The sequence below is a fragment of the Bombus fervidus genome, chromosome 2 (assembly GCF_041682495.2).
Source record: "Bombus fervidus isolate BK054 chromosome 2, iyBomFerv1, whole genome shotgun sequence".
Classification (NCBI taxonomy): domain Eukaryota; kingdom Metazoa; phylum Arthropoda; class Insecta; order Hymenoptera; family Apidae; genus Bombus; species Bombus fervidus.
This window is the reverse complement of record NC_091518.1, coordinates 10998298-11022887: the sequence shown is the minus strand read 5'-3', so window position 1 is coordinate 11022887 and position 24590 is coordinate 10998298.

Genomic DNA, 24590 nt, shown 5'->3' with positions numbered 1-24590 from the left:
AAAATCTTCACCGTTTTTCACATTGAATATTACGGAGGTCAGCAGTGACTAGAAAATGCCCGAATTAAATAAATATAAATCTGTATTACAAAATCTTCACCGTTTTTCACTTTCACTGTTACGGAGGCAGCAATGACTAGAAAATACCCGAATTAAATAAATATAAATCTGTATTACAAAATCTTCACTATTTTTTATATTGACTGTTGCGGAGGTCAGCAGTGGTTAGAAAATGCCCGAATGAAATAAATATAAATTTGTATTACAAAATATTCACCATTTTTAATGTTACGATATAAAGCAGGCTGTAATCGCGTCAGAAAATACCTAATAACAAATCTGTTTTTCAATAAGATGTAACGTGATATAACGTGAAAAGAGATGAATTTATACAGAAAAATAAATCCACGATGTCGAGCAGCATCTTTTAATATTACAGGATCTCATTTTTCCGAATACAGTACTGTCACGTTAACTCGACAAAAATGTTGTTTTGTCAACTGGCTATTTGTATTCCCATCGAGTTGAGAAATAGATTCTTCGTGAAGTGAAAATCTGTTGTTAGACACGTCAGCCACTTGTACTTAGCAAATATACTTGAGATTTTTTACAGATGTACCACGCTCGATAACGAGACAAATAAGGTCCCAAACTGTAGCTAGTTAGTGAACTAGTACGATAGAACATACTGCTATATGATAAACTATAAAGAGAACCAATAAGATTGTAACGTATTTCATATGCATATTACAATGTATCCTACTGAAATAAACAACAAATTTCGATGTAGCAAATAAAACATATAAAATTCATGTGACAGTCAACATATGAGACACCAAAACCATCAAAATCCGTTTTCAGTACTCGTAATATTGCATCAGTACACAACGCGCAGTAAACACATGAAAATGGAGCGACACATTTTTCCCAAATCGCAGTATGAGATCTCTACCTCGAAATCTCGATTTACGCGAGTATCTCGCCCACGCGAATCGCGCGTGAAATTCGTGTGACCCTTAAGTCTCAACACCATAAATTCAGCGCTCGTGGCATCATTAACACCGAATAACGAGGCCGATGTTATGGTTGCTCCAGCTGGGGACCTCGACGTTGGATCCACCATCCGAAATAACGACACCCGTCGCCGGTGGAACCATGGGGTGCGTCACATTCCCGGAGATCCGAAAATAAGTAGTTTTGCCCTTCTTATACGCGGTCCATTTGCATGGAGATTCCGGGACCCGATCTGCGCGGAATCCTCCATTCTTCAAACCGGCTATTCCTCTGGCCGTTTCACGATGTCTGTTGACTCTTAGCTCGTGAAAGGCTTGCGAAGTTGCGAGCAGCATTTAGAAAAGTTGGAAAGAGGGTACGCTGTGTTTACGAATTTTTGACCCGTTTAAAACGTTTCGTTGCATCCACCATTTGTTCTCTTGAAAATTTGGGGCGTAGAATTAGACGAAAAGAAAGAGAGATAAATAAGAAAATAAGAAGTAAAAAATAAATACGTAAGATTATAAAATGTTTCGTTGTTTCGCTTGTTTTTCTGAAAGTTTAAGGTGTAAACTGAAGAAAAAGAAAAGAAAGTACAGGTATTGTAAGAGATGCTTAGAAACCTTTCCTATTGATTTCAAAGACGTAAAATATTACATATTTTTTGCATGAACTTCGTTCGTACAACGAGTCAGATTCGATTTCAATATTCGACTTCGATTTCCAATAAACTGCAATTCGTGTTCATTTTTTAATAAAGCAGGGAAATACGTTCGTCGATTTACAACGAACAATATTCGCCGCTCTGAGCGATGGTATATGTATTTATAAAACTGCGCTTCCTACTTACGATACGAACATATCGCGGATAATCGTAAACGAGACGCGGAAAGCGTACCGAGACTCGCTGTTTGTTAGGCTTTAGTCGTAACCGCGTATCTATAAATTCTCGCCGTGTTATCCTTCGTCGTGATCGCTCCCCAGGGAAGAGGAAAAGGGAGTGGAAAGAAGAAGAAGCGGGTGCACGTGCTGCGGGCTTAAATCATAAATGAGAAGGAAGGGGTGCAGCTGCAAGACAAACGCCCTGAAAACGAACGTTGCAAAACCGACTTTCTCCTGACGTACGTCACATTGTTGCATAATTTTATTGGGACTCTACCAAGTGTTTGGAATGTTTTACACGTGGGTTTTGCACAGAGTGACACTGTAGCTATCTATTTTTATTAATGCATGACACTTTTCTTGGCTACTCTACCCTTTCAGCAAGCTGCGATAGAAAATCAAATAAGAAACTTGCCTGTCTTAGTTACAATATCTTATCAATCATTTTAAAATTGAAATAAACAGAAGCTTTATCATTTTCTTTGTCTCGTATTAGTTTTTCTTCGCTCAATGTAAAATGTCAGTCATTGTTTTGTAATAAACTGTATAAGTTTTCTCGTTAGAACATTTAATTTTACCAGTACAATTTTAATTACTATCTCTTATCCAGTTTACGATCGGCGCTGTATTTACAATGATCATAGAGAATAAAATTATTTGCGAACCTCCTTACATACAACGTTATTATATAGTAATAAATTAGAATATTGAATTTGATTAAATTATAGTGTGTCAAAAGTGAGTAAACCTTCGAACAGTAGTGGTTGAAATCAAACTGGCGAACGTACGAGCGGTAACGCGCGTACCGCACGTCTTAATCATTCTTTAATTATGCCTAACACGACAGTAGCCGTGTAACTGCCGAAGGCAGTGGTCGATACCGTGGCTATTCACTGTCGAGGTTCGCGCGTCGCGTTTTCATCGCGGTATCCAAGAAAACGAATCGAGTTATGAAATACGACTGGGAATGTTTACGTTAGCGTAATTAGAAGAAGAGCGGATTACGTCGCCAATTTATCTCCCTGTCACGCACGAAATAAATCACTTCGCAATGCATCGACCACTGTCGCGCATAATCATCGATAGCCACAGTGAAAGTGTATTCTCACCGTCAGATTGAATTCTGAAGCCAGTCGTCGTATTTACTCAACGGCGTCAGATTTAATAGCTTCGTTTAAAATCGAATAAAAATTTACGAAGAAAAAATAATAATGAAACATAAGAATCGTACAGGTTTAATGATTCTTTAATGAGGGTTTTGACATTCAAATATGTCATGGAAAATTTCAAACGGCCCAAAGTCGTAGTCACATCGAAAATGGACAAGGGACAAACTCCTGTTTTTTCGTCACGGTACTTGAGGAAAGAGAAAGGATTTTATCTTTTTATTAGAATATTTGTAACTTTTCTCAACTGAAATATTTTTTTTTAATTTTCCTTGGAATTTACTATTATTTATATTATTCCCACGCGATGAATGAATTTGAGAGTAGTCACCTATTTTTTGAGAATTAATTGGTTTTCCAGATGATAAAATTGAAGGATTTGTAAGAAGTGAAGTTATTTAATACTACCTATATAAATAAATTTTATTTCTGCTGGTTATCCTCAGGGTTTATTCGCCATTATCCATTCTAAACACGTTTCGTTCGTAGCATTATGTTCGCCGCGTGATCTCGGTAGAATTAATGGTACAATTTCCAATGGAGGCCACCCCCAGAGGCGTTTGGTTCCGCGTCAGGAGACATCTTCCTCGGCAAGGTTCAATTCCGCGTATCCGGCGCGGCAATCATCGTGGAATTTTAGGCGGTCATGAAAATTACGCGGTCGCGGTCGTAGCGACTCGGTTCGAAACGGCACCTAATCTTTTTGCGGCGTTATTACGGTAATCAAGGTAGTCCGTGCGGCCATTATCGATGCTCCACATTTCGAACCCTCCCCCGCCTCGCGGGCCCAACTAGAGCTTCGGTGTACACACTGGCACCGAAATCGTCGTGCAATTACTCGCTCATAAACGAGGGACGCTAAAGGAAGTTATGCGCCTGGCCAATAAAAGCAGCGTCAATGACACACGCACGGCCGCCAGCAAAAAGCGTTAATGGCTGACGTACCATGCCGGGGCCACGAGCACAATGTGTTCGGTTGTACAGGCCGCGTCATTTTCACCGGACCACTGGAAACACAGTTGGATGATTAGATGCATGACTAGATGTATCAATGATTTACCTTTATCCTTCGTGTATATTGATTAATACTACATATTATAGTACTATAATACTTGATTAATAATATTATTTAATTTGATTGCAAATAATAGTACAATTACTAAAAATATACAGACTCGTTCTATAAAATTAATGGTGATTTTTATGGGAATAGGAATACATGTAATTCTGTAGAAGTATTTATTTTCATTATACCACTGTGAATAACTTGTTCTGGTATACAATACAAGTTCGTATCTAGATCAACCGAAGTCTAGTATTTTCATACTAGCTGTTATATGTATATATATGTGCATGATAATATTGTTACAAGATATTAACTAACTAAATGATAATTGTATTTGATTTAGATAAAACAGTGGTCTTAATTCTGATAGTTTGTCTTTTTCATAGGAACATCCAAAAATGTCTGACTCCGTTGTAAACAGTAATTGATAAAAAAAAGGAATGTTTTCCATCGTACCTATACGTTTCGAGGAATGATGCGAAAATTGTTTAAAAAATATAAATATAATTATACTGACTTATACACGTAGCTTCATATTTTTAAGTCTTTTTGACAGAATTTGAGTTAGCATTGGGAGAAGCATGATTACAATAGCGATGAAATATTTTTAATAATCGGAGGACCGTGGAGATGAAAAAGCTGCTGTCATCGAATCATTGAATTCCAAGTGGCGATCCAAGGATCGCCCTATGCAGACACATATACACGGGCAGTTAAACCTTATCCAAAGTCGATGCCGAAGAGTACAATAACGACGAAGACGATAGCCGTGTCTTGTGTGCTGCCCATAAAAGCTTTCCAGTCGGACTACGCGGATAATACCCGCATTAATAATTTATAACTCGGCCGTTAACAGTTTTTTTTATCTGTTGTTCGTACGTTTTGTTCCTCTCGAGCCGGTAGGAAGAACGTCGTCGCCGGATCTTTGTGCTTTCGTGCGACAAAAGGCTCCCGTCATCGAGCATCTTCGTATCTTCGCTTTACGTTCAAATACTTGCTGCTAATCGAGCATAACAACCAATCAATTCCATTAGAATTCACGCATTCCCATTGAGATTCTGCTTTTTTCTTTTTTACGTTATATATAATTTACGGGATTCGCTTGATTCCGTATCGTCGATTTGCCAGAAGAGCGAAGACATTTAAAAAATGATCAGTTCTTAAATAGCTGTAGAAATTAATTCTAAAAGTGAACTATGTTCCTCTTGTTTGATAAATTTATACCATTAAACAATAATAATATTACGATTCAAATAATTGGTAACTAAACAGCGAAGAAGTTGCTTTAATTGCTAAACGATTGAATTTAGTAATTTGGTAATTAATTGTAATTTAATGTTACTATCGCGAACAAATCTCAATAACCTGACGCATTTCTTTTCCTCAATCCCTTCTAATCAATCCACGATGTGACGTATTAATATAGCACCTGCATATCCATCTTTTTCATATCAACATCGATCACTTATATAACTGCAACTGCAGATGTAAACGAAACTGCATTTGCATGCGCAAGTGTAACTTTGACTACGTTTCCAGTTGTAAATGCAAATGCAACTACACGATGGTAGCGAAACATTGAATATCCACGGGTAGACATTCGCCTGTAGATATAATTCGCATTTTAATCAAAAATTTTCCCGAACTACTCGAGTGACAACGCTGCTTCCGTAATCTTTATGCATCGAACGGTTCTTTCTCTGTATTCGTTCTTTCGTAACTGGCCTGAGAAATATCGGTTGGTACGATTTTTGGAACACTACAGAATGTCTGTAGGGTGCAGATTCGCGTGATTACGTATCGGTGATCAGTCATTCGAAGGGGCCTACGGTTCGTTTCGAGTCGCGGAATCACGACGATATCGTATACAGGAGAAACGAAAACGAGCGTACATCGCCTACCTTCTCATGGTTTATTTTGTCAGATAAATCAGAACGGGCTACGCGATACTGAAGGTAATAAATTTATTTTACGTTCGGCTCCGGTGATCCATCGTCTTCTTTTTTCTGATATACACACTTAAATGTTTTTCGAGAAGACGATTGATATAATGATGAAGATTTCTCCCGGACGATTTCGTAGTAACATCTTGTTTTTATCGAGCCCGATGCGGGAACATTTACATTTGTGATTAAGGTGACTGATATTGAGAAAAGATTTAATGCTCCCTTCGATCGGTCAAGGTATATAAAACACGTGGGAAATAACTCCCGAATTTTCAAAGACGTACGATCATGTGTATTATCGACGCGCTTGTTAATTTAATTTCATTATTTCCACGGTCTTAATATAGAGAAAACGATTAATCGTCTTTAAGCTTTTACTTTACGATATTTTTCATATTATATACGATCTCACGAGTCAAATCGATCGAATCCATTTCCTGAAAATTTGTTTATTTTAATGTCGATATATGCGATTAATTAATTCAGAAATCAGATAATTAATTTTTGACGAAGTTAATCAACTTGGTTTCTGTAAGGCTGGTATATAGTATGATTTACATTGTGTCTAAAGTATTAAAATATTACATACAATTCATATTCAATAATATGAAATACGCGTAATAAAGCAGTATTGTAGTGTGGAATTCAAGTTGGAGTTAAGATTAAACACGCGTAATCTATCTTCATTTCGTTTGCCCCCTTAATTCACGCCACAAGTGTAATTCAATATTAAAAGACAAGGAGTTGTAAATATCTCGGACAATCGTTAAAAAAACATCATCGTAAATTATTAAGAGGATCGTGACAACGAAACAGTGTTCTCGGTGTGAACAGCGCCTCAAGAGAACAAGCAACGCGCTGGCAGGTCAACAAAGGCATATTTCGTATTCGCTGGGCATAAGGAGTATTAACTCCAAGAATAGTGCGCGTGGGCAGCTCTCCCACGTACGCGTCATACGCGCGTCATACGCGGCAAAGCGGCTCTTCGAGATCCAAACTCGACAGGTAAGAGAGGCCTGTCTGTGTCTTCGACCACGAATCCCGCGGTAGCCTGTAAAATTAACAGTTTCGTGAATTTTGAAACTCAGCCTCAACTTCAAACGTTTGTATTCTAATTCGTCTTAATTGCATTCTCAAGAAAATCGACGAATGATCGTTACATGTGAGAAATAATTATTATCTGAAGATTTTTCTTCAACAAACGTTTGTGAGCCTCGGTTGAAAATAAATACGAGTGCACTTTTTCTAAATAAGATAGATATCTAACTTTTGTATTTATCTAGAAGATTTTGCTACGAAATTTCATGTTCTTTTCATGTTTTATGTAACGTTTGGAAGCATGTAGAATTTTTCTCATTTTTTGTCATTTTGATCTTCTGATTCATATTGAATCTATGTTTGAAAGCTTCCTCAATCTCTTTGTATTGGATATTTTTATTTTCTAAACACTATAATGGTATGAAAAAGTGATAAATAAATAATCGCAAGGTAAAGATGAAAATCTGCTACAGTTTTTTTTCTAGCAGCCGAGCAAGTGAATTCGATGTAGGTCAGCAACAATCCAGCTCCACGTCCGACCACCCGTCACTCGACTATTAAAGTGAAGTCACCCACAGTTTTCTCAAATCAAAGTCTTTGTCTCGTACCACTTCTCCACCGAGCTTTTCAACTGTGATAATAGACGACCTATTCGTTTCTATTAACTCCTTTATTTCTTGTTACAAATACAGTAGCTACATGCTGATCGATTCATCTACGCTCTAATGCATCTAATTTACGCAATTCGCCATAAATTTCACTTGGATATATCAATTTTCCATTATCCTGCTGTGTTAAAATGACGCAAGAAATCGTCGGTTGCTATCGATTGCGTAACGGGTCAAACCGGTGGCTGGCAGCGTTGGCGGATCGATGCTTGATTTACAACCGGTCGGATGTCTCGCGTGATCCGCGAGAGAAAATTGACCACGCAACGCGTAATTGGTTGGTCGTTGCTTATCGTGGAAGGCAACTGACTTTGTCTGTTTGATGTGGGTGTCGAGCATTTTTTATAAGAGTCCTCTTAGATTGGCTTTGCAGCACGAAGTCACGGCGCGAGATCGTTGGAATACTACAGCCATATTACAATAATAAAATTTCAAGCCGATCGCTAAACATAACGTACACGTAACAATTGGTTGTAAAACTTGTTTCTTTATTTGTCGCGTTAAACGACAACGGCGACTTCGCAAGAATGTAACACTGTTTGTACTGCGCTTCGTCTTGTTGCCCAACGAGATAAAATTAGTATGTGTTTGTTTGTACAGATTTTATTTTTAGTAGACAGAAATATCGTACGAATGTTCTATTAGAATATGTATAATAATATAGTCTCTCGCTAGTCGACCATTTTCAATTTCTTGGATAAAATCAAATGATTACTTAGAAATATTATAAATGATATTCATTTTGCAGAATCTATGAAAGATTTTCTTTGGTTGTACATCTACAGCGGAAATAACATTAAATTAAAAAAGTGTAATTAAACGTTATTACGTATATAATTAGGCATATTATTCCACTCTATTTTACACTCTATTTTATAGATTTACCAAGGACAGATTTTTACTGATTTCGATGATATTTATACGAAGTACACAAAATTTAATGTGACGGTAAATCAGAGCACTCGATAGAGATATAAACACGTCTTGGAGAAATTGAAGTATAACTCTAGAAAACAATGGATAACGTGTTATTTATAAACGAGTGGATCTTACGCCTTAACATTTTGAAGTTCGCACGTATTCATAATCTGATATTCAAAATTCGACGATCCTAAAACTCAAGTTTCGCGTACAAAACATATCTTCTGCTACAAGTTACATGAAACTCAAGTAGTTTAAATAATCTTCGTCGTATCCACCATAAGGGAATTCTCGTATTTGGGCGAGAAAGGTGACAGAGGAGAAGGCGAAGGAGGTTTCCTGCGAATCTCTGGCAGTTCATCGCGGCAAACAGCGGTCGGCCTCGATTAGAGTCACAGAATAAATTTCTGCAGAGTGTGGGAGCGAGGCGGTCGAGGTCCGCGTCTCCAATTGACCCCACTTTGCTGCGAAACTCAGGCAACTCCGCGGGCAGATTTGTCAGTCGGGACGCGACCATGCCTAGATTTTCGCAGATTACGCGTATTTCCGTACTCGAGACACCGACCAGGTGAACCACCTGGTGTGCTTACAGCTTCCAGTAAGATGACGTCTCCTGTGTAACTTGTCTCAGTTACTCTCGGTGCGTGTACATGCTTCGAATTTTCTCTTTGGCCCGTTTCCCACTTTTTTGGTTATTCCGTGTCATAAAATATCGTCTAATGAGAATTATAAATTCTACTCCGGAGATGTATGCTAAAATTACCAAATTTTACCTTTCGAGTCGAATTCTGTGTATCAACAACGCTCAACGATAAATTCTTTTATAAATATGTATGAGACTGTAATGGGAATGAATGTTTTTCGTATTGAAAACACCTAAAAAATGATATTCACCTTTTGCAAATTTCGAATCTTGAAATTACGTTGGAATTATAAATATCAATAGGACGAAACTAAATTGGAAAGAAACGCTTATACAAGTAAAATTTATAACGATTCTTATGGATGATCGATGTCATAGTGATATATACGATATAACGAAGAATATTCTCTTAACAATATATCGATTATATATCGTTATCTGATATTATGTAATTATGTCTATGATAAGTGAATGGAGATGTAAATGAACTTCTTCACGCGTTTCCATAGTTAAAGGCTTTTTTTCCTTTTCTATTCAACGTAAACGCGAAACTTTAACACGACGGAATCTTTCGACTTTTAAGGATTTTCATTTGTAATTAAATTTTAACAAAATTAACCTGTACGATCAAGTTATAATTTTATTACGTAAATTCCGCAGAATATCTCACAGTGTCATTGTGAAATTAAAGACAAATTTCAATAATTACAACAGTGAAACATTCGTTTTAGCTCATTTGGGAGAACAGGGAAGGATAAAGCGGCGTGGCAGTGTGATTTACGGGCCACCATCCTCGATCTCGACTCGCGGTTACGAACGAGCATTATTCCGCAGCGCCGTATGAATCAAGATCGGTATCGTCACTCAAGCTCTTATAAGATAACAAGCGCGACTCTTGTTACGAACAAACACAGCGTGTCGAGAGGCGTAGTGGGTGGTGGTTTCGTGTGGACGAGTCTTTAAGCGTTAATTGAGACGAGAGCCGCGCGTTGGTGGTCTAAATTCTTCGCTATTCCGGGAAGGCTATTTTCAGTTGTATCTACGACAATTCGCCAAGTCTAAGGAAATGGGGGGTGGACGATGACGTCCGCGGATGTATAAATTCTCTTCTTTTACCAGGCGACACACTTCTCCAGTGCCTATCGTGGACTTGTTTGTTGCCATCGTCGTGGATTTAGTTCAGCTGCAATGAGAAATAAGGACATCGAAGTTCCAGGGAAGCTCTATAGACTTATAATAAGTTTTTCATCAAAGAGAAATATGACTTTCTATTGTATAAGAGCTATTTATAGTTGAGAGATAAAAGTACACAGGATGGAACTTTTCTTGTAAGACCTTTTTACTCTTTTAAATTTACCTAAAGCTATAAAAAGGTCGTACACTTTATAAAAAGACCATTTTTATTTAGATAAAAAATATAACTACATCGTCGTCATATTTATTTTTTGACTTATCAAGCAATAATTAAACTTTCTTCGGCCATTTTCCCATAGAATGATGTATATCTATCTACTATGCACTGAAATTTTGTTGCATCTTATTCTAATGAAACTGACCTTCCAAGACTTTACGAGTGATCGTACCTTTTTTAATCTGAAGTTTGTCCTAATCCTCGTCCTACCTTCAGCTACTATAACTTCGGGCATGAATCAAAGAACCATCTACAGAAACGCTATCATCGAAATAGCTGAAATCATCGAAATGACCAAAATCCAAAACCTGCCATCACCGGAATACCTAAAATCTTCATCGAAATAGCTAGAACTTGAAATCTAACTTCACCAAAATAGCTATATAAAAATTAGTTTCTCCGCTAATTATTTCGCTATCCACCATGAACTCGAAGGCAAAACTGCAACGTTGTTGGAAGCTGTTGTAATGTGTAACTCATTGCACATAAGGATCAATGAAATTCAGATTCCCGTTTACGCGGATGGTCGTGAGTATTTTCTCACAACTTCGCTTGTAATGGCTGTATAAGCAAGCTTATGGGATAAGTAACGTCTATAAATTTTTTCCTCAGTTCATTTTCCAGCTCGTTTCGAGGTAGCTGCGTGGGAGGTTGGGGTTGTAATGACCGTCAGATAATAACGAACGGATACGCATTCGATCGACCGGTGAATCAAGTACGGCTGCTTAGTATTTCACGGTTTACGGGTTACGAGCACAAGGATTATCGTTACTATTATCGTCGGACCACCTGCGTGGTCGGAGAGGCCGCTTTCACGCGAGCGCTGCCTGCAATGAGGAAGGGATTTTATTTTCGTTCGTTGAAAAGCCGCGTTTCATCACCTGTCGAGAAGATTCCCCGATGGGGGTGAACATATAATACTTCGTAAAGAAAGGGAAGAGTATGGATGAACGGGAATTTAAGGAAGAAATTAAAATTGCTATACAATTTTTTATTTAATCATTAGTAGACTGCAGATGTTTGTGTATTTATGGGAAACTTAAATGTACAAAAATGTACGAGCCAACAAAAGTACAGTGATTCTTTATATTTTTAGACGTGGATATTTAAGGGATGATAGAAATTTCTATAAAAGTTCTACTTGTTTAATCTTATTCAGAAAAATGGATTTGCAAGAACAATCGTTTAAATTCTCAGATACTAAATACAAATCGCGTACTTTGATAATAAAATCAGATAAAATTAATTAAGCGGCTCGTTTAGAAACGCAACGATAGAAATATCTAACTTTCGAATCTGTCTAACAAAATCTGAAGCAGACTATACGAAGGCTATTTAGAAAATTAATAGGAAACTTTCAAATGTCAAAAAACATCAAACACCTTCTTCCGCCGCAAAAAATGTTTCTCCCAAGCCGTAATCTCTCCTCATTAAGGTTACCAGTTAAGATAAAAGCGTTCTCTGCTCGTACGATAGCTTGGTACATAAACATTTAAGTACTCAGTTAAATTAATCGTCACGCGCGATTTAAGCAGCCGCCATGACGATAATATACGACCAAATTTCCATGGTGGATCATGCTTGATGTCGTCCCGGTCCAATATCGTTTAGATTAGCTCGAAATTGTCGGGGCGAGGCGAGCTCAGTCGATTTACGTACGCCCACACGTGAAACGCCGTCGCATCTTAAGTGGTCCCAATGAAAAAACGCCAGCCAGTCGTGGTCCAAGCCGGTTGCATTATAATTACTACAAATTGAATCGTTTAGCCGCTTTTAAGGTCGTGAGATAGTGTCCGGGAATGCGACGCTCGAATAAATCAATTCACGGGTTCCTCGACTGCTGCTCGCTTCTCACTTTGCGAGTTGAATGTAAGAACGACGAGTATGCTCGTTACTTTGGAAGGACAAAATAGGTATCGTTTACAATAAAGAAATCTATCGGATGGTACGAATTGCAGAAAGAAAACTTTATTTTGGTATAATTAGTTTGCCGCGATGATTCAGCTTTGTAAGCTTTTTGTATTAAAGAAGTATTAATTCAATAAACGTACCACGTATTACGTAAAATCACTTATTTACAGGTACGTATTAATTGATACGTAGACGTATCCCCAAACGGTGAAGTCTACACTCTTATTAGTCGAGGCATGGATTTGCAATTTTCATTTCGTATATACCATCCATTAACCGCACACATTTACTAAGGATATTCTTACTTTTTTTGTATTTACATTCTGCACTTAGTAGAAACCCACAAACAATATTTACTAAATTATAGATATATTTCTACTTTTACATGCATATAATATGTTACGAAAGACAAGGAATTGAAGTCGTAGCGTAGCAGAAACATATTGGAAGATTCTTCTAATCACCCTGACCACCAACAACCTCGTCTCAAGATACCAAGCGCATACGCACAAACGCATAACAATTAATCGAAAGAAGAGCCCGCAGCTACGTCGTATACAATCGACACTCGTACCTTCCGCGCATCTAAACTACAGAATCCAAGATCTTTAAAACTAATCGCTGCTAAACAAAAAGCACTTCCTAATATTCTAAAACCAATTGTTCTGTAACGACTCGGGAACAAGCGAGGGCTCCCGCGCTCGTTGCACGCGTTGCGATCGAAATTTGATTATTTTTATACAGGAAAAATAACTGCTTGCACCGTACCATCTTTCTTTGATCTTTTTTCCTTCGTTTATTATGCCGCTTTTTTCTTTCGCTATAACACGTCCGCGGCCAGCTTTCTAGTTTACGGTCGATGAAAGCAACGTCGTTGGACGCGCGTTTAATCGAAGCCGCGTTCTCTCCTATGTCCTCTCTCTCTTCCGTTGAGAGACGAGCGTTTCATTTGGATATTTCGCGGTCAGGGTCATCGCCTATAAACGTCGCGGACCAGGAGATCGGTAATTTACGGCCGGTGCCCTGGAAAACGAGCGGACCAGCGATTATCGGTCTAATTGTAATTAACGTCTCCCGGCACCGAGGCCAGCGCGCCCGATCGTTTATCGTCCGCGCATATTTATGAGTGTTCGCGAATCACTTGTCGCTCGCCCTGATACGCTTCGACCAGATACATCTGTTTACGCTCTTGCGAGCCTTTACTTGCTGTCCGAGATCTCTCTGGTGCAGAGTGAAACAGGAAGAGAGAAAGAGAGAGAAAGTAGAGTGGAGATCCAGTCTTCAGCGCGGTTTATTATCGACGAACGAAGAGGCTGCCGAGCGTAGTCCCGAGTGTGGGCGGTTTCGGGAGGATGGGATCGGGATTGGCGACCGAAAGTGATTGAAAGCGATCGCCTTCGGAGATATTCCGCCGAGGGTGAACCAGGAGGAGTGTAATTATGGTCGTATTAAGGCTTCTTCGAGCTCTTTCGAAACGCTCCGACAATGTACAGGGTGTTCCAAATAATAACAATTTCAAAGATTTTTGTTGCGTATCTCGCAATGTGCTGAAATGTTAGACTCGATCGTTAAACAAAAGCATTTAGAATACTAGAATTATCTTATTGTACGAATGGAGTTGGGTTAAAATGTTGTAAAATTGAATTGTTGATGAAATACTTTCAACTTTAGGAGTGAGAATTGTTAAAATTATTGAACTTGATAGATATTTATGCTGCGAGTACATCGTGCTAAAATGTTAAATTTACTGGTTGATTTAATATTGAAGGCCATAGAATGAGGATTTTTTAAGAATATTTATTTTTAGTTGTAATTAAGATTATTCAATATCAAAGAAAGTGATTTCGTTATTAATGATTACGTTCTATTTTAAGAGATCATGCGAGAAACATTCTGTCAAGTTTCTATTCGATACAAGTTGATTAAGAACGCATAAACAGATGACGGTGGACTCCGGCAGTGATCAAGCAGTGGAAACGAAAAACAATTTGCCAATGCAAATTCGCGAATGTCTGAATCTTAAATAGCGATGCATATCTGTTCTAAATATCGTGTATTATGAACTGTCCCGCGAAATCGTTTAATTATACACGACATTCCCGTTGCATGCGTATCACGAGCTGTTGCTTCAATTAACATTCCAATCAATTCGTAGATATCATTGATGCGCACTCAAACTTTGTAACTGCTTAAAGGTGTGCATTCTACCGTGGAAAAAGATGCTATTTAATACTATTCAAATTGATTTTCCAGATTCATACTTCGATAAATTATCAACGTGGACGTGAATGGTACAGAAAAAGTAAAAATAATACTTATCTATCATTACATTGGACGTTTATAGTAATAGATTTGAAATAAAATTTTAACCACATTTGAATTTAAAATAGGTGAAAAATGTAAAGTACCTACGTATGTTACGTGTTGGTAAAGTGATTGAACTGAGTTGGTATACATCGTATTTTTTTTTTTTTTTTTTTTCATTTCAGGCCAGTGTATATTGAACTTGATTCCATCGCTAATAATTACTTTCCCTGCGGCCTTTTTCGCCGCGTCCTGATGAATATTCATGTCGGTAATGACGCGAATAATTGCGCGCCCTTTAAGGAATCTTAAGAGATCTACGAGACTTGGGCCCTTCGGCAGATTCACGTAACACGGTGGTTCGTTTGGTTTCAAGCCCCGAAAGCACGCCGCTTTACAAATTATGTCGAGCTTCGACGCAGAATATGATATAACAAGCGAATGATTAATAGGCGAACGCAAATTGTACGGGAAACATTGTTGCTTCTGTTTCTGTACTTTCCTGTCATTATTATTTCACTGTGTATATAAAAATATATTTATATGGAATTATGATTATACAAAAGTTTTATAGAACGATCGAAATGAAATTATTGAACTTCGCGCACAGGCACTCGCATATAAGAAATCTTCCAAAAATGATTCGAATTCAAATTCAAATTTAGATTGGAATAATATTTTTCAAAAGCCATATTTCAAATTGTAAATCTCAATGAAGATCAGTTAGGAACAAAATGAAAGATATTCTAAATAATGTGCTCACATTGTTTACGAAATATTTCGTCGAGTCAACTGCAAATCTTCGCGGCCTCTGCGAAACATTTCTCACCCCCTGAAAGAGCAGAGAATCCAACTTAAGACGTCTCGTGAATCGCGGATAATCGTATGGTGTGTCTAGGGAGGGAAACATTTGCTAAAACGTAGAGCAGAAAGACGAAGAGATCGACCAAAGTGAAACGTTTGCGGCACCCACGCGACCACCAGTCTAGATGAACTGTTTGTTGTTGCGTTTCAGTGAGTTATGACCGGACCGCTGCCCCGTGCTACGAAACCGCCGTATATTAGCGGCTGAAAGCCAGCAAATGAGATCCGGGAAACATTACAATTACCATCGCAAACAATATTCCGTCGTACGCAGCGAACCTAAGAAAACGGTAATTTACTACCCATTATATTCACGAAACAGCTTATGGTGGCGCGTGTTCATTCGACAATTTTTAGGGGAGGATCCTTGACGCTAGACCCAGTGCCAGACCAACGTTACAACCAGAGTTAAAATAAGCAATTAAAAATTCTTTACAGAAATTTTGTAGGTAAATAGTGGTGCATTTTTAGAGATACGAATAGAAAATAAATAAAGCTTTTGGAAGTTTAATGCAGTATATGAAGCAAGGATTTATTTTTTCTCTTCCATTATGTATTACGTATTTTCATATAGCTTTTAATTTTTTTGAGTACTGTAGCCATGGGTAATCTTCGTCTTAACTTCTTAAATTAATTTAGATCGAAACATTAAAATATCACATGAAACGTAAAAAGTTTCGATTATAAAAAAGAGAAAGAACATTTTCTCAGTGACTACTTTACGGATAGGTGACTACATTATTTATCTCGCATCGCCTACCGTTTTGAATAACCTGAAAGCCCACAGAAACCCGATGGATTTAATCGACCCAGATCGCTGACAATGCCGCGTCAATACTCGTAAATAACTGGCTAACAAATAAATAACAGCGAACGTTTCAATACACAATCAATACCTTTCACAATACTAACCAGATTGCATTCAGAAATTCGTTCCACCGTTTGCCTTTTTCTACACGCTGTATTTGAAGTCATCCTGATTTTTGCTACCGTGTTCAACGACGAATCGGTTTGTCGCACCGATCTTGAGATACAACCTCAACCGGAAATACCAGGCGTGTCGATCGGAATCTCCGCGTGTTGGAGTTTCCTAAGCAACAGGAAAAAGAGGGGTGAGCTTTGTTGGCGTCTAGGCTGGACCTGGCGCGAGGAAAAGTCAATGTCCGGCATTAGGCGCATTCAAAGCATTCCCTAATGTTTCACCGGAGGATTTATAACATATTTAGCGAGCGGTGCCGCGATACATCGTCAGATAACGCCGACGTCCGTAAGCGTACGCGGCACACATACGCCCGTTGTTCGGAGATTTATGCGCAGCGCATGGAACGCGCCGTTGTCGCCATTGTGCCAGCATTAGGTAACCCGGCTGGCACTCCATCATCGCCGATATAATAAGCCGGCAGGGAGAAAAAAAAGTAGTATGCGTTGGAAGCTACTCGTGCAGAGACGTTTCTTCGTAAATCTTGTTTGTAGGTACTTGAAGTTTTGTGAGACGTACAATGTCGAAGTGGAGATGACGAATTTCAAATTTAAGGTTCTGTAAAAGTTAGGTTTCCAGATGAGGGTGGATGTTAGGGAAGGGCTGTAGTGTTGGTAAATTAACGCGGGTAAAGTTTAGCTTTGACGACAATTCTATTATACTTGCACTAAGAACGTATCGCAGTGCCATAAGTGAACTGTGGATGTCTATGCAAATTCAAATTTTTGCGAATACAACTGAGGTGTTATGATTGTAGTAGTTGTTGTGATAGTGCGCTACTCTGCTCGTGGAGAGGCCGCGGCTGCCTAGTGTGGGTGTCGCTGCTAGGGTACTGCTGTATTTTCTTCTCTTTTTTGATACGTAGAAGAAAATTCGTTCTCCGGTCGCCGGGATTTAAAGCCGAGTCCCGAACGTTCGTAACCTAAGGCGCTAACCACTGCGCTGCCGACACTAGTTGGTGTTGTCCGGTGGTATTTGTTGTCGAGTGCCACCACACAACTAAAGAAAAGGAACCTAAATTATTGAGAGTTATCTAAAACTATGACGGGAGACTGCGACACGATATCTGTCTACGTATAATTATGTAAATCAAAAAAGAAGAAACGAGGGTGTAAGTATGTAAATTTGTAGTAATAGGAATTTCAAAGAAAAAGAAGTCCAAATGAAGAGGCATCGAATAGCAGAATAAAAGACTAAAGAACAGGGAATATGAAACTCTATGCTATCGTTACCTGTCAATTATAACGGGAGGCTTTATATTCCTTTATTTTACCCTGAACGATTAGGTAGACTAATGAATAAATGAATAGATATATCGTTGTCCCAACGATTAATGGAATCTTTATTAATTAATTAACAAATAATTCAATATCATGTTCCGCGAGAAAATAAAGTTCCATGCTCAAAAATCTATATAGGTAGCCTAAAAAGGACATCGTTCTATAAATTCAATTTCAACGTCCACTTGCGACAAATCACTCGATTAAGATCTAAACTAAATCAAAAGTACGAATCCTTGCTGCATACACTGTAGGTAGGCGCGTGCCAAACAGGAACGTTGTGGTCGATCGAACAATGGTAAACTGTATTGTATTCGAGTCCAGCAGTTGATCAACAGAAGTACCTGGACTGTGAGATTGAACAGTAGCAACCGATCCCGAGCTGCATCACGAAAAAAGCTCGCTGTCGCCACAACGAAAAGAGTAGCGCGGGCGCGGTCCAACAACGACAGAGACGACCACGGGGAACACGAGAATGCGGCAGGAATCTAAATAAGACACAATCGTGGCGAACAATCGCATACCGGTGGAGCATTGGGACTTTCTAATAAGCGCTTCTCGGCGCCGCGCCGCGCCGCGCCGCGTCGTGCTGCGCTGGTCGGCCTTGCTATGACTACTGCTAGTCGAATCGAAACGGGACTGTTCACGTTCAACAACCTGTTGCTCGTAAGCTATCTGTCTCACCATCTGTGCGTAGTCGCTGGCGGAAATATTAAAGAGGAAAATCGAAGCTGATTGATAGGATGAACGTTGAGAATGTGTAGCGTGTTCCTCGAGTGTCAATGAAAACTGAAGCGTAGTACAAAGTAGTTACGGAAAGGTTATTATTAAAAAGGAAACGGAGGAAATCTGATTGGAGCGATGGAAGTAGTTAAAGTGTTCGAAGTCCCGCCTTTTCCGACTACCTTTATGTTAAATGCTCTCTTATGGAAACAAGGTACCCTGTTTAAATTTTTAAAATTTTTTAAACCCTGTTTTAATTATGCCCTCTCTTAAGGTACAACTGATAAAGAATTCGGAGTTACAAATTTTAAAACATTCAGTTTTCGATTGTATATTTTTCATTAACTTTATTAATTATCCTTTATTTAGATTTAAGCGTTTTGGATTCTTGAGATTAGTTGATTTTTGTAGAATGAAGATACACCTGGATGTTTTATGTCTAAGGAAAAAAAGGTTTAAGTAGCAATCTACGCCTACTTAATAAATCTACGAATTTTATGGATCTACTAATAATAGTTTTTCTGTAAGACATTAGAGTTCTTTTTTCTGCACAGCGTTTGAAAGCTAACGCGAATCTTCCTATTTCAATTGTTATTTTATAGATTCTAATTTATAGATTTATTATGGCTACAGGTGTTTCTCATGATGGCGAAACGTTTCATGATGAAATTTATGAAATTGATATTTATAGAAATACAGGTAAAGGTGTGCGATACGTACGACGAGAAATAAAATTGAAATTAAGATATGTGTGCTGGATGTTTCGCTTAATTGAGCTGAAAGGAATCGAGTATCAAAAATGATTCTTAATTTCCAGCCGAGTCATGTAAAAAATGTTAAATGGATTTTGATAGATCGTAATTCTCACACTTAATCTTTGATTAATAATTCAGAATCTCTGTGTATTCAACGTTGTACGAAATTTTCGGCTCCGTTCCGGGATAGCCTCATTCGCACTTCATAACCGCGTGGCGAATGCAAATGCGAAACAGCTGGAAGATGACTGGTGATCCGAGATCGGGTTCCACTGGTTTCGAGGGTCGCTTAATTGAATTTAAGAGGTCTGTCCATGACTGTGCGCAAACAGTGGAGCTCCTGGAAGTCCCCAGACAAAATTCCACTTGCTCGATTAGACATTATCTCCGGTTAATTTATTTTAAAAACAAATTTTGCAATTTCGACGTGACCTTCGTTTTTCTGTACCGACGCACCTTGCATCACTTTTGTTTTCTCATCCCTCGTTCGTAACTTATCTTGATCTAAGACAGGATAAATATAAAACAGCAGTATGGCTTGTACTTCGTTCATGATCGTTGAACGATGCCGATAATCTTATGCCCGAACACAAAAAGTCTCATTTTTCTAACAATAGTTTTAATGAAAGAATGAAATCCAAATTTATGTGCAACTATTTGATGCTTCTACCATTAGGTTTATAAATTTGATTTTAAGAGACAAATTACTTTAAGAAAGTAAAGGATGGATGAGGATTAAGAACCTTCAACGGAATCTCGTTGAAGCCACTTTGAAATAAACTTTAAAATAAAATAAATCGTTACAATTGTTGTTCCTTCCATCTTTCATAAGAGTATAAGTAGTATGTCATCGTCGTCAAATCTAATCCACCCACAGTATGATGTTGACGCGTTTTAAAAAATACAATAAAATATTTATTTAATTTAATAAATATAATTTTAAACAATTACTTACATAATGGTGTATTTCACCACTAAAATTAATAAATTGTCAGAAAGTAGTATAATATGAAGCGATATTGTTAGTAGCCAATATAAGAAACTCTGTTAGATCTATAGACGTAATAGGAATGGCGTTTTCCACCCAAGTGTTAGGTGAAATGAACCAGGTTTCCGTGATAATTCGATATTTCAGCCGAGAAATATAAACGCGAGTGGCTGGCACGGGTTGGCTTTTTCTCTTCCACGCGACACGTCGGCTTTTTCACGCGAGCAGCTCGAATATTAGCCGAACACACGTAAACCTCGCTTGCTTTTCTCTTTTGCGACGCAACCAGTTCTCCGATGTTCGATAACACGAGTCATCGTTTTCATAAGTCAACCACCTTCCTTTTTTCCCCTTCTACCTTCAAGATCAGTACGGTCGATAGACTTAACGCGGTTAAATTGTTTTCCGAACTGCGAACAAAGGGAAAAAAAGTAGAGAAATTTAAAGAGCGCTAGTTCGAAGCTTTTCAAACACCTCGTACCAGCTCTGTTTTGATTTTAATTATCGACAACAAGTCAAGGGGATAAAGGGGTAGAGCGTTGAGACTCTTAACGTTGTTTATGGGGAACCGATTAATTGCCCGCCTGACCACACAGGTCGTCCAGCGAAAATAATCCCGCAATTATGCTAAACCATTGTATGGCAACAACCTGAAACTACCCATCATCGTATTTTGCTGTTCTCGTATCTCACCGTCTTGGCAACTCTGAATTTTCTGCGATCTCACGTTGCGAACTTCATTCTGTCATGTCTATAATGTACTTTTTTCCCCACCCTTTCTTTTTTCGACGTCAGCAAATTTTTTACCCGTCCTTCGGTGTCTCTGGAAAATAATTCTGTCGAGTAAGAACCATCTTGGTATACGATACGACAGTTGTATATTCTTGAGAATTAATGAATGAAAATTGTACGAGATAATTGGTAAGGAAAATAGTAGGTAAAACATTTGTTCATTATATTATTTTCTTTATTCTCTCTTAGGTCCCACTTCGACCTTAATGCACCTGTTGCGTACAGTTTCAAGTTGTTGCCGCTACGCGGTACCACCGATCAACGATTTCATAAATGATGTTTCGAATAAACGAGATAAAATAAATGGAGATTCTTCTGGTAGATAAAAATTATCATAAATAGTTCTTAGAAAGAAGAATTTAATCTGATAATGGATAGATACTCCCAAACATTTAGGGAACAAATTACCTGTTATCAGTTCCTTAATCTCCTACTTTAAGAGAAAACGAAGAGCAACTAAACTTGTTACTAGCGTTACGTGTTTGAGTGGAGATCGATAATTTTGAAATCATACAAGATATCCTTGGAGATAGAATAAATCGTAAATAAAACAGAAAATCTCCCTTACCAATTAAATAAAGAATTATGTATAGGAATAAAATCTAATCCAATAGGAATCTCTAGTGTTCCCACATTATCAAATCACATTCCAAAAAAAAAAAAAAAAAAAAAAAAAAGAAAAGGAGAAAAAGATTAAAACCATATTCCATACGTAACTTGAGAAATAATTCATTTACTATCATTCTACCTGTTACATAAATTTCCTTTCAAAATTTGTGCTTCAAAAATTGAAACTCGCGGAAGAACTAGACGAACGTTAAGCGACGCTCTTAAACGAAGAAGCACAAACGTTCTTAAACGAATTCCAACGATCGGAATCCTCGTAGCTCTTTTTGTCGGAAATAAAACACTTTCATCTGGCTCCTTCACCCAATTACGCGGCGCGGCGGTCCGATTTTACGTTTATATCCGTGGCTGGTACCTGGCATGGCAGAGGAACGCGCACGTCATAAAATGGATCGCCGTTTGCTCGGAACTCGTCTGCGTTCAACCGCGGAATTTATTAGTTTATTAGACGAGGCGATAATACACGTTCGAAGACAAGACCGCGCCTTGTGCGTTTAGCCACGGCTAGAATTTTTATTGGGAACAAAATGGCTCGTTTCTGCTCGTGCACAGGTTACGACACGTTCTTGAAGAGTCTGGTATCGACATAGGCGTTATCCAGCAGAGAAAAGGGAAATAAAGCGAAAGAGGCGAGGCGTTTTCGGTCTCTTCGCTTGTTAAAGCGCGCCAGACACCTGTCATTAATTACAAGCCTACGTGCAGCGATGCTACCTTGCGCTTTCCCGGCGTTCAGAATTTATCGCGTTCATGCGAATCTGATCGATTCGCTGGGCAATCCTTAATTGATAATCTTCAGCTGTGATGAATAATTTGAGCGGAACGAGCCTCCTCTTACTGTTAGTCTTACGCGCTTCAGATTTACAGGACAGTGGTAACGCTTAACATTAAAATGTCGTGGGCTTTCTGTTGTCGAGGTTAACGAAGATAGCTCGTTACTTGTAAACTTGCTCTGCTTGTCATCTTGTATGTGGTATCAGCTACCGTTTTAAATCACACTGTCACTTTGATCGGAAACTATCGCGGCTCAGCAACGAGTTTTTAAAACCAGATACGTTAGATTAGTATAAAATGTAAAAGAAAGTATAATGTGAAGAGAAACTTGGTGAACACGAGGGTAAACCTAGATGAGGGCAAACTAGGTAAAAAGTAGGTAATTACATTTCGCGACGTCTTTTTGTCTGAAATGTAAATAGTGCTTCAAAGTAATTGGTTGTTTAGACAGGATGCTGCTTAATAGGAAAATTTTAGAAAAAGGAACACTTGGAATACAAAGATCGTAAAGTGTAGATCTCGACATGTGCAATTATGCAACAAGATGCATATAACTAGTTTCCCTATTTTACCACATCTACTTTTACATTATTTTATAACACACTCTCTCTGCTTTGCTCCTACTCTGTAACACTCTTTCAAGAACGCAACATCCGCTTTTTACTTCTCTCCACTTCTCCCACATTTACGGTATAACAAAATGCATACAACTGTCTCTGCTTCCTATCAAATCTGTGTCACTCAACCACTCACATTGAACCACTCCCTTCAAACTGATCCCGCTCGGAATAAAAACGAAACGTAGCCGAGTAGGACATGGTCATGGTATAATTGACAGTAGCCGCGTTCGAGTGGATTATGGTGGTCGGCTACCTAGCGTCCTTATTATCGTTAATTTTAATTAGAGGTTACTGCCGGGTCCGCGGCGAGAGATACGCAGCGGTCACGGAAGCAGCGGGATGCCGGGAAAGGAAGGAGATTCCTAAGCAGCGGGAGGAGACGCGAAAAAGGACACGCCGGCCGATCCTGATTATAAACGACTGGCCCCGCGTGGACGCGGTGCCCCGCCGCGAAAGAACGTCCTCGGCGACCGCGACGACCGGACGAGATTCCGGACAAGACGATCCTCCCGCAGACCAGACCGACCCCCTGCGTGAATCTTCGACCGCGAGATATCTGATTCTGGGACCAAGGGACAGCTCCTGGATTCGTACGAGCCAGCGTGATAAGAATCCTGCGGCGAATCTAATTTCTCTAATTTCGACCTCGTGGAATCGAAGTTTCCCGCGTGGAAACAGGCAGACAGGACTTTGACTCGTCGCTGGATTAAATTGGAGTTAGGAGAAAAGTAAGTTTATTGGCGATGCTTGTTCTTGAGTTTGCGAGTTTCATTGGGAGCGAAGAGAGTGAATGGTTGCATGAATATTAAGTTATAATGTAAATTCGTCTTGTTTATATATTGTATAATGCGTGCGTATTGTGATAGATATAAAAATGGGACGAATTTAAGTTGTAACTCGATATATACATATCCTACCATTTGGCAGAAGAAAAATGAAGTTTCGCAGATGGTAACAAAGTGATACAGCGGTTTCGCAACTTGATGACTTCATATTGAATGTTTTCGTCCACGCCATTCTTCTCTACTTTCCCTCGTTGGTGTAGTTAGTTGCGACTGTGGAACTCTTCGGCTATGGTTAAAGGGAGAAGAATAATAATTCGTGTTTTAGAAGTTGGACAGGTCAAACATTGTATTTTGGTAAAAGAAATGGTTAGTAAGAATTTTCGTGAATTCTGTCGAGTATATATCACTCTAGATGATTCCTTTGTGTTAGTCCAAGCCCTTTTAAGACTATATTCTA